Source organism: Eublepharis macularius, chromosome 1, assembly GCF_028583425.1.
Source record: "Eublepharis macularius isolate TG4126 chromosome 1, MPM_Emac_v1.0, whole genome shotgun sequence".
Taxonomy (NCBI): Eukaryota; Metazoa; Chordata; class Lepidosauria; order Squamata; family Eublepharidae; genus Eublepharis; species Eublepharis macularius.
This window is the reverse complement of record NC_072790.1, coordinates 225794897-225805355: the sequence shown is the minus strand read 5'-3', so window position 1 is coordinate 225805355 and position 10459 is coordinate 225794897. Positions and strand designations below refer to the sequence as shown.

Sequence of the window (10459 nt, the reverse complement as noted above, 5' to 3'; positions counted from 1 at the left end):
TACAATTAATATAACATCTAGTGCAAGATAAACAGATGCAATAGGAAGTTACAGAAGGATATGCAAGATATTAGCACCTATAGTCCATGAAGAACTCCAAGTCTGGGATAAGACTTGGGTGGTAAATAATCTTGGACTTGTTAATGAAGCTGCCCGCCTTTCCATTGTGAATGTAATAGATACATGCTCCAGTGCATTTGATGAAGCAAGCTGTGACTCACAAAAGCTGATGTTGGTATAAATTGTAAGATCTTTTAAGTGTCATTTGTCTCCAGTTTTATTTTGCTGCTAACGACGAAGATGGCTACCCATCTAGAATAGTTTTTGAGACTTGAAAATGGTTTGAGAAAATGGTGGAGTGGTGGCTAAAATGTTCACATTTGAGTGCATAAAATGGAGAAGAATAGAGGGTTTGCATCTTGTCCTTCCTTTCTACCCATTGAAAATGTGGACAGCAAATTTCCCACTCACACTACAGCCCCCTACTTTGACCTTGGTGGTTTACTGACCCATAGGGGGTATTATTTTGAGGATATATAAAACTGTAGTGGGTGGGATGGTGGTGGAAAAGTTGCTGTTTAGCATCGTTTTGCACACGCTGCATAGGATCCAACCCTATGGCTGCTGCTTTGAGTTCTTTGGAGGAAGGGAAGGATAAGAATGTGATAGACAGCTGGCTATTACCTCTGGTCAAACAGGTTATGCAGGTTCTTCTGAAAGAACACAAAAACCTAACCAGAAGCAAAAATGGGATCAACGAAGACACACTGAGCAGAGGTCCCTCTCTCAAATGGCCTTGAACAACTGGTCTTTCTCTTTACAGTGCGAGAAGGGGAGAACTGAAAGTAGTCGGCAGCAAAGGATCCTTCTCTGAAACCCCTAGGAATTCTCTGGTTGGGGTCTTGGGACATAACTTGCAAAGTCACAGGAATCTGACTCTACCAAGGGACAGGCACCTTTTAAATGGCAACACAGAAAGGATGCCACTTTTTCCCCTCCTGGCAAGTCTTTTATGTTTCTAGCTACTGAGTAAGAAGCAAGAATACAGCTAGTGGAGTTTTCCACTGGCATAGAAATGATGCATAGATAGAGAAAAACTTCATATGCTGAATTTCTGTTTGAAATGTAGTTGGAAGCTAAACTGTGAATTAATTGGAAGATGGACAGTGGGTTTGGCCACAGAGTGGCCAAAGAACAGCCTATAGCATTGCTGAAATGGAGACAGTGACCAAAATTGTATAGGAAGCCCGTTAATGTAATGGCACAGCAACATATTTTGTTAAGACATGTTTGCTAGCCAGTAATAATAATCAGTTAGCACTTATGTAGTCTTTTTGTACATTCCAAGCACATACTATATCTTGTAATATTTACAATACCCCTACAAGGCCTGTATTCTCTACCCCATATTGCAGCCCAGGGGCTGACATCAAGAGAAGGCACTTTACCTAAGGCTACTTAATGGGAATGAGTCCAAAGCTGAACTGAGGTTTGAACCAGGGGCTTCCGGGCGTGTCTCTGTTCCTTTCCTCCTTTCTATTTTTAACTTGAAAGCGATGTTAAAAAATCTTTTTAAATGAAAGCAAAAAAGTTGTTAACAGGCAAACTGCAACTGTTATTTATTAAGCTTCTCTTCTCCACCCTGTATCCTGGGGGCTTACAACATATCCCTTAATTACATTTTGGCCTCACAACAGCCCTGTGAGGGTGTTCTGGCCGAGAGATGGTGGCGTGCCGCCAAAAGGCCACCCAGTCTGAGATTCAAAGCTGTGGGGATTTGAATGTGGATTTCCTGCTTCTGAACTCAACACCCTCTTGGCTTTGTAAGATTAGGAATTATGTGGATGATAGCACAGTATAGACTCTGGCTTTTTGTATTCACATCATAAAAGGACCACATGCCTGAAAGAGCAGTTTTTTAAAAATGCAGTGTGTATGTGTAAAACAAAATCTTACTATTTTAATACATTTTTGGAAGTAGGGCAGCAGAATTTGAGTCCAGTGGCACCTTAGACACAAACACAATTTTTAGGGGGTAAACTTTCGAGAGTCACAGCTCCCCTCTTTAGACAGCTTACATCCAGAAAATCTTGTTGGTCTCTAAGGTGCCACTGGACTTAAATTCTGCTGTTCTACTGCAGACCAACGCTGCTACTCACCTAAAACTATCCTCTTGGAAGTAGGGTATATCTTTCTTTCATGGTTAGGCATTTGGTGTCTGGGATAGAGTACCTGACAAGGTGTGTTATTACAAAAGCAATTATGTTTTCTTTAAAATAAACAAGAGGGCGGGTGCTGAAGTGACGCTCTTCAATCTGAAATCCTGGCACTTAAGTTTGGGCCTGGCTTTTGTTGTGTGTATAGTGAAATACAACCCTGTGCATGCTCAAAAACCCCTTTGGGTGGCTATTTCTTATTTATTATGAATTACGAACTCACTTTTGAACTTGAGAATCCACAACACCACTATATGCTACAGAACAAGTTAAAAAACAATATAAAATAAACAAAATAAAACCAAAAAAGGCCCTCAATAAATTTCATCAAAGGAAAAGGTTGTCAACTCCAAATTGAGAAATTCCTGGAGATTTGGGGATAGAGTCTGGTGAGGACAGCATTGGGGGAAGTGAGGAACCTAAGTGGGGATAGAGTCCACCCTCCAAAGAAGCCATTTTCTCAAGGGGATTTGTTCTGTGGCCTGGAGATCAGTTGTAATTTCAGCAGATTTCCAGAACCCACTTGGAGGTTTGCAACCTTAGAGAACAGCCACGTTTTTCTGATGCACACCAATAAAAAAATAAATAAATTCCATGGAGTCTTTGCCTGGTCTGCAGTGTAATAAAAAAAAGCGAGCAGGCAGCCAGCAAAAGCCTTTCGTTCACGCCCAGAGATGCTCTGCCCCGGCCGCCTTCTGATCGCCCTTCCTAGCAATTTAGAATTTGCAAAAGATTTCCCTTTCCCCGGGCGGGGGGAGGGGGCGAGGCTTGAAGGAGGGCGGAGTTCACTGGAGCCTCTTCCGATTGGCTGGAGGCGGGCCTGGAGGCGGGGCCGGCCCGTTGCTGACCAGCGCGCGCCTCGCCTTGGCTGCCAGTTGCCGCAGGAAAGAGAATCGCTGCTGCAGCCGAGTCGGGGCGCGGGAGCTGGGGTGAGTAAGGCTGCAGTCCCTCTTGGGGGGCCATCGAGCTTCTTAGGCGAGCCGAGGAGGGGTCCGGGCGAGGGGACGGCTGGCCAAGAGGGGCCGGGGCTGACATGCTTGGTCTCTTCGTCATCGCATCCGCTGTGCATGTTTTTTTTTCTTGACCACATAGGTAGGCAGGGAGGGAATCTCTGCTTTATGGGGACTCTGCACATGTTCAGAGGCTTTTCCAAGAGTTGCGGGCACCTTCCCGTGAGACATGATGGATCCCAACATGTGAAAAGTAGAGAGAAGCGAACGCCCTGTGGTGTGGTAGTGGGTGGGGGGCTTGCTGCCGGTTCTTGGCTGAGCTGCCGCGGCTTGTCTTCCGCCCTTTGCTACTTCCTTGCTTTAAGTCTGTGAGTTCAAGGTTTTCTAGATTTATTTTCAAAAGGCACCGGGTGGGGGCGGAGGGAATTATGCAGGGCTAAAACCGACCTGGAGTTCGGCACCGAAATCGGTTCTTCTGCCTGGACTCAGCCCTTCAACACATCCTGGTAAAATGACAGTTCCCTTCAAGGTGTATTGGGTCACCGCTAAACCCTTCCCCAGAGCCCTGTTACGCGCATCTGGGGTTCGGAGGGTACTATAGGACAGGCAAGCACAAAACCCTGCGGCTGCTGCTGCTGCTTGTTTAAACCAGCCCTAGCTGCTCCCGCGCCTTTAGCAGATTTATCGGCAGACGTAAGAACTGCCGGATTAGACCAAAGGTCCATCTAGTCCAATCTTCTGTATCCAGCATTGGCCTGCCGCCTGCTTCCTGGAAGCCTTCGAGCAGGACATGAAGGCGACTTCCTCCTGTTGCAGTGCCTCCCAGCAGTTATTTGGTGGTATACAGGCTCTGGAGGTGGAAGCTCCATGGAGCTATCCTGGCAGATCACTTTTGACAGAGCCCCCCCCCCCATTCCACCCAATACAGAAAGCTCATAGCCTGGAAATCTAATTAGTCTTTAAGGACCCGGACCTTGCTATTCCACTGTGGACCAACCCGGCTACCCATTTGAAACTACATTGCCTACCAGTTTCATTGGGTGAGCTTAAGGTTGTTGACAGCGGAGTAAAACTTACTGTCTTACCTGCTATCTCCACACAATCCATAGTTTTATAAACCTTTATCACCACACTCACATAGTCTGCCTCCCCCCACTTCTAAATTAAAAGCACCTGGCACTTTTAACTCTGAAGGGAAAGTTCTCCAGTCCCTTGATCCATTTGGCTGCCTGTTTCTGTGCCTTCTTACTATGGGAAACCACACCAAGCTGCTCTTAAAGACACAAAATCAGATCAGGCTGTTCCCCGGTCAGTTGGCAACCTTGACACCCATCCCCCCTCCCCTCTCTTTCTCAGAAACAGTGATGTCAACTTTTTGGAGCAGTGATAGCTGGTGTAATAGGGGCAGTCCTTTAAAAATTAAATAACCCCTTAGTTGTTTTTTTTAAAAAAAAACGCATTATAGTAGGCCATCTGGCAACCAGACATGCCTTCCTCATCTGTCTTGGCCTGGGTTTCCTTACCTCTCTCTATTTGGGGAAAGGAACCTGGCTGCTAGAAACTTGGAACTTTTACAACCTGGGTGTGGCACAGCGGCGTGCTGCTTTGCACTCCAAGGCCAGGCGGAGTAACTCTGGATTACTCAATCTTAGAAACTGGTATCATTTATCTCATTCTGTTCAACCCCCCACCCCTCCTTCCAGGCTATATAAAGCTGTGTGAGGGGTCATCTGTCACTCTGACCTCTCTGTTACCTCCCCGCTCCCCAAAATATATGGTCCTGGCTAAAGTTGCCTGGGCGTTGATGAACACATCTTCTAGGTCTGAATTGAATAGTTCAGGTTTCGTTGGTGTGGAAATCACTGGGCTCCATGTCAAAGCTGAACTCCAGTGATACCTGGCCAGGGGGCTGCTTGGTAACTTAAGCTCCCTGTCTGGAGCTATCTTTGGACGCAGCAAGACCAGGGGAGTTCTGTGAAATGGATATTGAGAACTTGGCAGAGAAGTAATCGGGTGTCTTGCATAAGTGACATACAGCTAGTGGGGGTGAGCGGGAGATGCGTGCATGCATGTATGCCTCTGGGACCTGGACCAAAAAAGGAGGTGCAGTTTTCCTTCTTCCCGTGTATATGGGATGAGTTTATGGGGGCCAATGATAAGAATATAAGTCCTGTGGAATCTGCTAAAAGGCCATCTATTCCAGCATCCTGTTTCTGAGAGGATACAGCCAGATGTTTCTTGGAATTTCACAAGCACAGCATAAAGGCAACAGCCTTCCCCTCTGAATGGCTAGGAGGCGCATGCCTCTGAACATGGAAGTTCTGTTTACCTGCCATGACTAGTAGTGGGTGGAAAACTGCTTGGGGAAGATGATCTTGTTCAGGAAATTTCTCTCTGTGGAAAGAGGTGCACACTCTTCCAATCAAATTGGCAGCCGCATTTAATTAAAGGGAGGAGATTGCGACATACATGTGCCATCTAGATTTGCCCTTCGCCTGCACCTCAGGTGGCGCTTCTGGTATTTCCCCAAGTGACTTGAAAAGTACTTTAATAGTCCCTTGGGAATCCTTGATGTTGCCACTCCTTCTGGCTGACTTCCTGCTTACCTGTTTTGCTGTTGTTTGTAAAGAGCAACAAGTGTATTGGAGCTCTCTGCAACATAAATAAAAATAGGCAGGACCCTGCCCCAAAGACATTGCAGTCTCAAGTTTGCCAGTGGGGAGGGAGGAAAGGGCAAGGTCAACGCGGGAGGATTGTGAGCCAAAGCAGTCGCACATACTTAAGTTTTAAAGGGCATATCTACTCTACGGGCTTGAACTGGTTTAACTGCAGGAGTATAGTCAGCAATCCTGCCTTATAAAGTGTTGCCTCTTGATTTTTTCGCCCATCAAAGTACCATTAAGGCCACAGGAGCAAACAAGGTGCTTTTTGCTGGTCAGTTGGCAGCCTTATGCTGTTCCTGGCTCTGGAGCTGTATGAATCGGGGCTTTCCCTACGGGGAGATGTCCCTTGGCCAGGCCTCTCTTCACACAGCTGTGGTTCCCTTCCCCTTTATCTTCTGTATGTGTGTGGCTGTGTGCACGGCACTGTTGATTCCCAGCACTAGGACCGAACCTAGGCTTGGTTCTGTGTATATTGTGAGCATTGTCCCCCATCAGCCCAAATTGTATTTGACCTCGATCTGATCATAAAACCAGGCAAGAGTTGCTTTAGGTATCTTGATTGGCTTTGTGGACAAGCATCGGCTCACTACGTTGCATGCAGAAGTTCCCAGATTCAGTCCCATGGAAAGATCTTGGAGAAAGACCTCTGACCAGCAATGGCTATCCAAGATCTCTGGCAGAGCAGATAATCCTGGACTGACTTGACGTAAGGCAGCTCCTTTCTTGTTTATAGGATTCCCGGGGGCAGGGCTGGGGAGAATGCTCTTGATTCCTTGGATAGCTCTTGCCAGACAGAGTCCCGGGCTTGATGGACTGCTGGTCTGGCTTAGGAGCAGGCAGTTTCATGTTTTATAAACTCCCTAATTGCCTGCCAGGAGTTGATTACTTTCGTAAGTCTGCAGGGAGGGGACTCTCTTTTGCATCCGGAATTGCCAATGTTTGATCTGAGATTGTGCAGTTGAGTATATAAGGCTTATAAGGCACAGACGTGGGGCTGCTAGGACTTTCGGAGGTCATTCATTCCTAGGGTCCCCATAAATCAGAGGTGACTTGATGACACATGAGACACACACGATGATTGAAGGGTTGGAGAATTTTCATTTAGAAAAAAAATCACTAAGGGGCAGGGACACGGTATGTGTTTATAAAAGTATGCATGGTGTGCAGAAAGTTGACAGAAACTATTTCCCCCCTCCCCTTCATGGCATGACAACAATCACTCAATGACATTGATTGGCAGTAGATTCATCATGACACACATGAGAAAGCTCTTCTTTGCACAACTGATGAGTCGTCATGTGAGGCTGCGGTCTTGGATGGCTTGAAAACAACAGTTGTGCAGATTTTAGAAGGATCACTTGGTCAGTGGCTACTATCCATGACAACGAAATGGAACCTCCACATACAGAGGCAGCATACTTTAAAGTGTCAGGTGCTGGGGAACACACCTTAGGGTGTGGCCGTTGCATTCATATCCTGCTTGTAAATTTTCAGCTCTGTTCTACCAATCAGAAGGCTGGACTAGACGGTTTAGTCCACTGAAGTGATTTTCCTGGGCTGGTCAGAGAGAGACCTGTCCACTGCCTTGCAGGGTTGTGGTTGGGGAACGCGAGAGAAGGAAGATGACTAGCTGGGCATTGGTCCTATAATTGGTGTAGTGATTGCATGGAAGAGGATGTCTGAGACTTCTCAGTGCTGTGTGCAGTTCTGGGAGGCTCCAGGTAGAGTCTTATTTGTTGAACCAGTCCAGAGAATTGATGGAACGAAATGTGAGAGGGATCAGGCAATGGTTTGTGGTTGCTGATCAGGACCCTTGGGATGTGTCCTTGCAAATATGATGCTGCCTGGCTTTGCACAAATATCTAGTGGCATTTGGGGGGGGGTGTCGGATCAGCTGTTTCCTCATGTGAAAGCGGCCCTTCCCTCTTTTTTTGCAAACTCTGGATGACATTGCAAGTTTAAAATCTAGGAATAAACCCACTAATGCCCTCACTTTGAGCTGGGCAACTGTTGTCTGTCCTCTGACCATTTTTGGAGAAAGATGAGCTAAACATCTCACAGACATTAGGCACTGATCCATCAACTGTATTCACTTCTGGGCATGGTGTTAGTGAGCCCTGAAATCTGTTTTGTGTGGGAGACTTCTCTGGAAAATGGAACAAATGACCATTGTCCCATCTGGGGCGTACCTGTGATCTCCTGCTTCTTTCAGCTCCTGCTGTTGTGTTCCCCATAATATGTGCACATACACACACCGCTCTGCTTGGTTAAAAATAGCCACCTGTGCTTGTTGCTAATGAGGCTGGTTGTCCTTCTAAATCCTTTGCTTCCTGCTGTGGCTCTGGCGGTCCGTTCAACGGCTGTTTTGCAACACCTGCTTTGTCAGCAGTACCCAAATCTTTGCCGTTGGAGCTTCAGCACCCCTGCCAAGACCCAGACAAAGGCAGCCTTGTTCAGCAACCCATCCCTGGGCAGTGGAACCACCCATTTCAAATAAGCTGCAGGGCTTTTGTGGCAGATTGTCTGTTTTGTGCAGTGAGCCATGTGGCCACCCAAATGGCAGCTGGTTTCTGCCAGAAACTTGATGCTGAAAACAGAAAGCAGTTAGGGAGGGGGGGGGCCTTTAATGGGGTCAGGTAAGGTCCACTAAAATAATGTCAGTGCTTAATTGTGTGTATTTATTCCATTTTGATCTCTCCTTCAAAATGCTTAATGCAATGTAAATGATGATGGGAAACATTGTTAACCCAAGTTCAAATTCATGCTGAACCAAGAAGTAGGTGACTTTGGGCTACTCTCTCTCGCTGAACCTACCTTATATGGCTGTTGCAAGGATAAAACGAAGGTGATTTCACTGCCCTGAGCTCTGTCAAGGGAAAGCAGGCTCGGTCATCTGATAGATTTTTAGCTGTGCTCCAAGGAGGCTATTGACTTAACCGTACCCTTTTTCCTGAGAAAATCACATGAACCAAACCACTGGTTATTCAAGGACACTATTGTTTGATTTGATGGGCAGCAGCTCTCCGGGGTCTCAGGTAGAGTTCTTTCACATCACCTTCTTCCTGATCCTTTAAACTGGAGACGAATTGTGTTCGGGTGGGTTGGGTAGTCTGAGCCTCTAATAATAATGTATTCAAATCCAAGCCATAAATAGCTGCTTACTAGTGGTGAATAAGAATCACCTGCAGGTGACAAAGCTGGAAGGTCTCCAAAAGCTGGTTTTTCTATCTTTCTTATACTCCACAAATGATTGAAAGAAGTATATTGGGGCAGACAGGCTAATTTATGCTGTTGCTGCTGGCTAATAAGTTTTGTGGACCTTTTATTTGGAAGACTATGCATGCATGGACAATAATGGCATCAGGCTGAGTTTCTTTGGCATAGTGAGAGATTGTTCTTACTGCATGCCCTCCTATGAATGTAAGAAGAGCCCTGCTGGATCAGATGAGCGGTCCATCTAGTCCAGCATCCTGTCTTACACAGTGGCCAAACAGTTACCCTGGAGGGCCAACAACAGGGCATAGAGGCTGAGGCCTTCCCCTGATGTTGGCTCCTACCACTGGTATTCAGAAGTTTACTGCCTCTGACTGCAGAGGTTCCCTTATTTGCCATTGCTAGTAGCCACTGATAGACCTATTCTCCGTGACTGTGTCTTATCCCCTTTTAAAGCCATTTATGCCTGTGGCCGTCACTACATCCTCTGGCAGCAAATTCCACATTTTATTCACTCATTGTGTAAAGAAGTATTTCCTTTTGTCTGTTCAAATCTACTGCCTGCCAGTTTTGCTGGATGCCCTCAAGTTACAGTATTTTGGGAGAGGGAGAAAAATGCATAATTTTATAAACATCTATCATGCCCCCTCTCAGTTGTCTTTTTTCTAAACTGAAAAGTCCCAGATTCTTCAGCCTTTCCTCCTAGGAAAGGTTCTCCAACCCCTTAATCATCTTGGTTGCTCTCTTCTGTACTTTCTTCAGCTCTGCAATGTCCTTTTAAATATATGGGGTGACCAGATCAGTATTCCAAATGAGGCCACACCACAGATCTATACGAGGGTATTATAATATTGGCTGTTTTGTTTTTCAATCTCCTTCCTCATAATCTCCGGCACAGAGTTTGCCTTTTTCGCTGCAGTGGCACTCTGGGTCAACCTTTTCATTGAGCTATCCACTAGGACCCCGAGATCTCTTTCCTTCTCAGTCTCAGCAAGTTCAGTCCCTATTAGCATATACTTGAGGATGGGTTTTTTTGTTTCAATGTGGATCACCTCACACTTCCCTGCACTGAATTTCGTTTGTCATGTGGTTTCCCACTCACTCAATTTAGAGAGATCCTCCTGGAGTCTTTACAATCTGCTTTGGTTTTCACCATCCTGAATAATTTCCTGTTATCTGCAAATCTGGCCTCTACATGCCTTGCAGCTGAATTTCTTGCCTCAGTTTTACCATTTGCCTTTTGCAGGTTGTGAGGAGAGAGTGCAGTGTTGTCTGGAAAAGCAATGTCCATTTCGTAACGTTGCTCTGAGCAGTGATATATCTTAGTAGCTGAGAGAGCGAGTCAGGACTTTGCCGGTTCAAATCTTACCTCTGCCAGAGTTCACTGCATGCTTGGCTCCTCCCCCGCACTTGCAAT

At 46.1% G+C, this 10459-nt stretch overlaps 1 protein-coding gene across 1 annotated transcript in view; it reads left to right on the top strand.

Moving 5' to 3' along the window:
* Positions 1-3079: 3079 nt before the first annotated feature.
* Positions 3080-10459, top strand: part of CDC42EP2 (CDC42 effector protein 2) — a 12178-nt gene continuing 4798 nt past the window's right edge. Inside the window, exon 1 of the mRNA XM_054990301.1 lies at positions 3080-3145. The gene's annotated coding sequence lies outside the window, so the exon portion shown is untranslated. The remainder of the gene's footprint in view (positions 3146-10459) is intronic.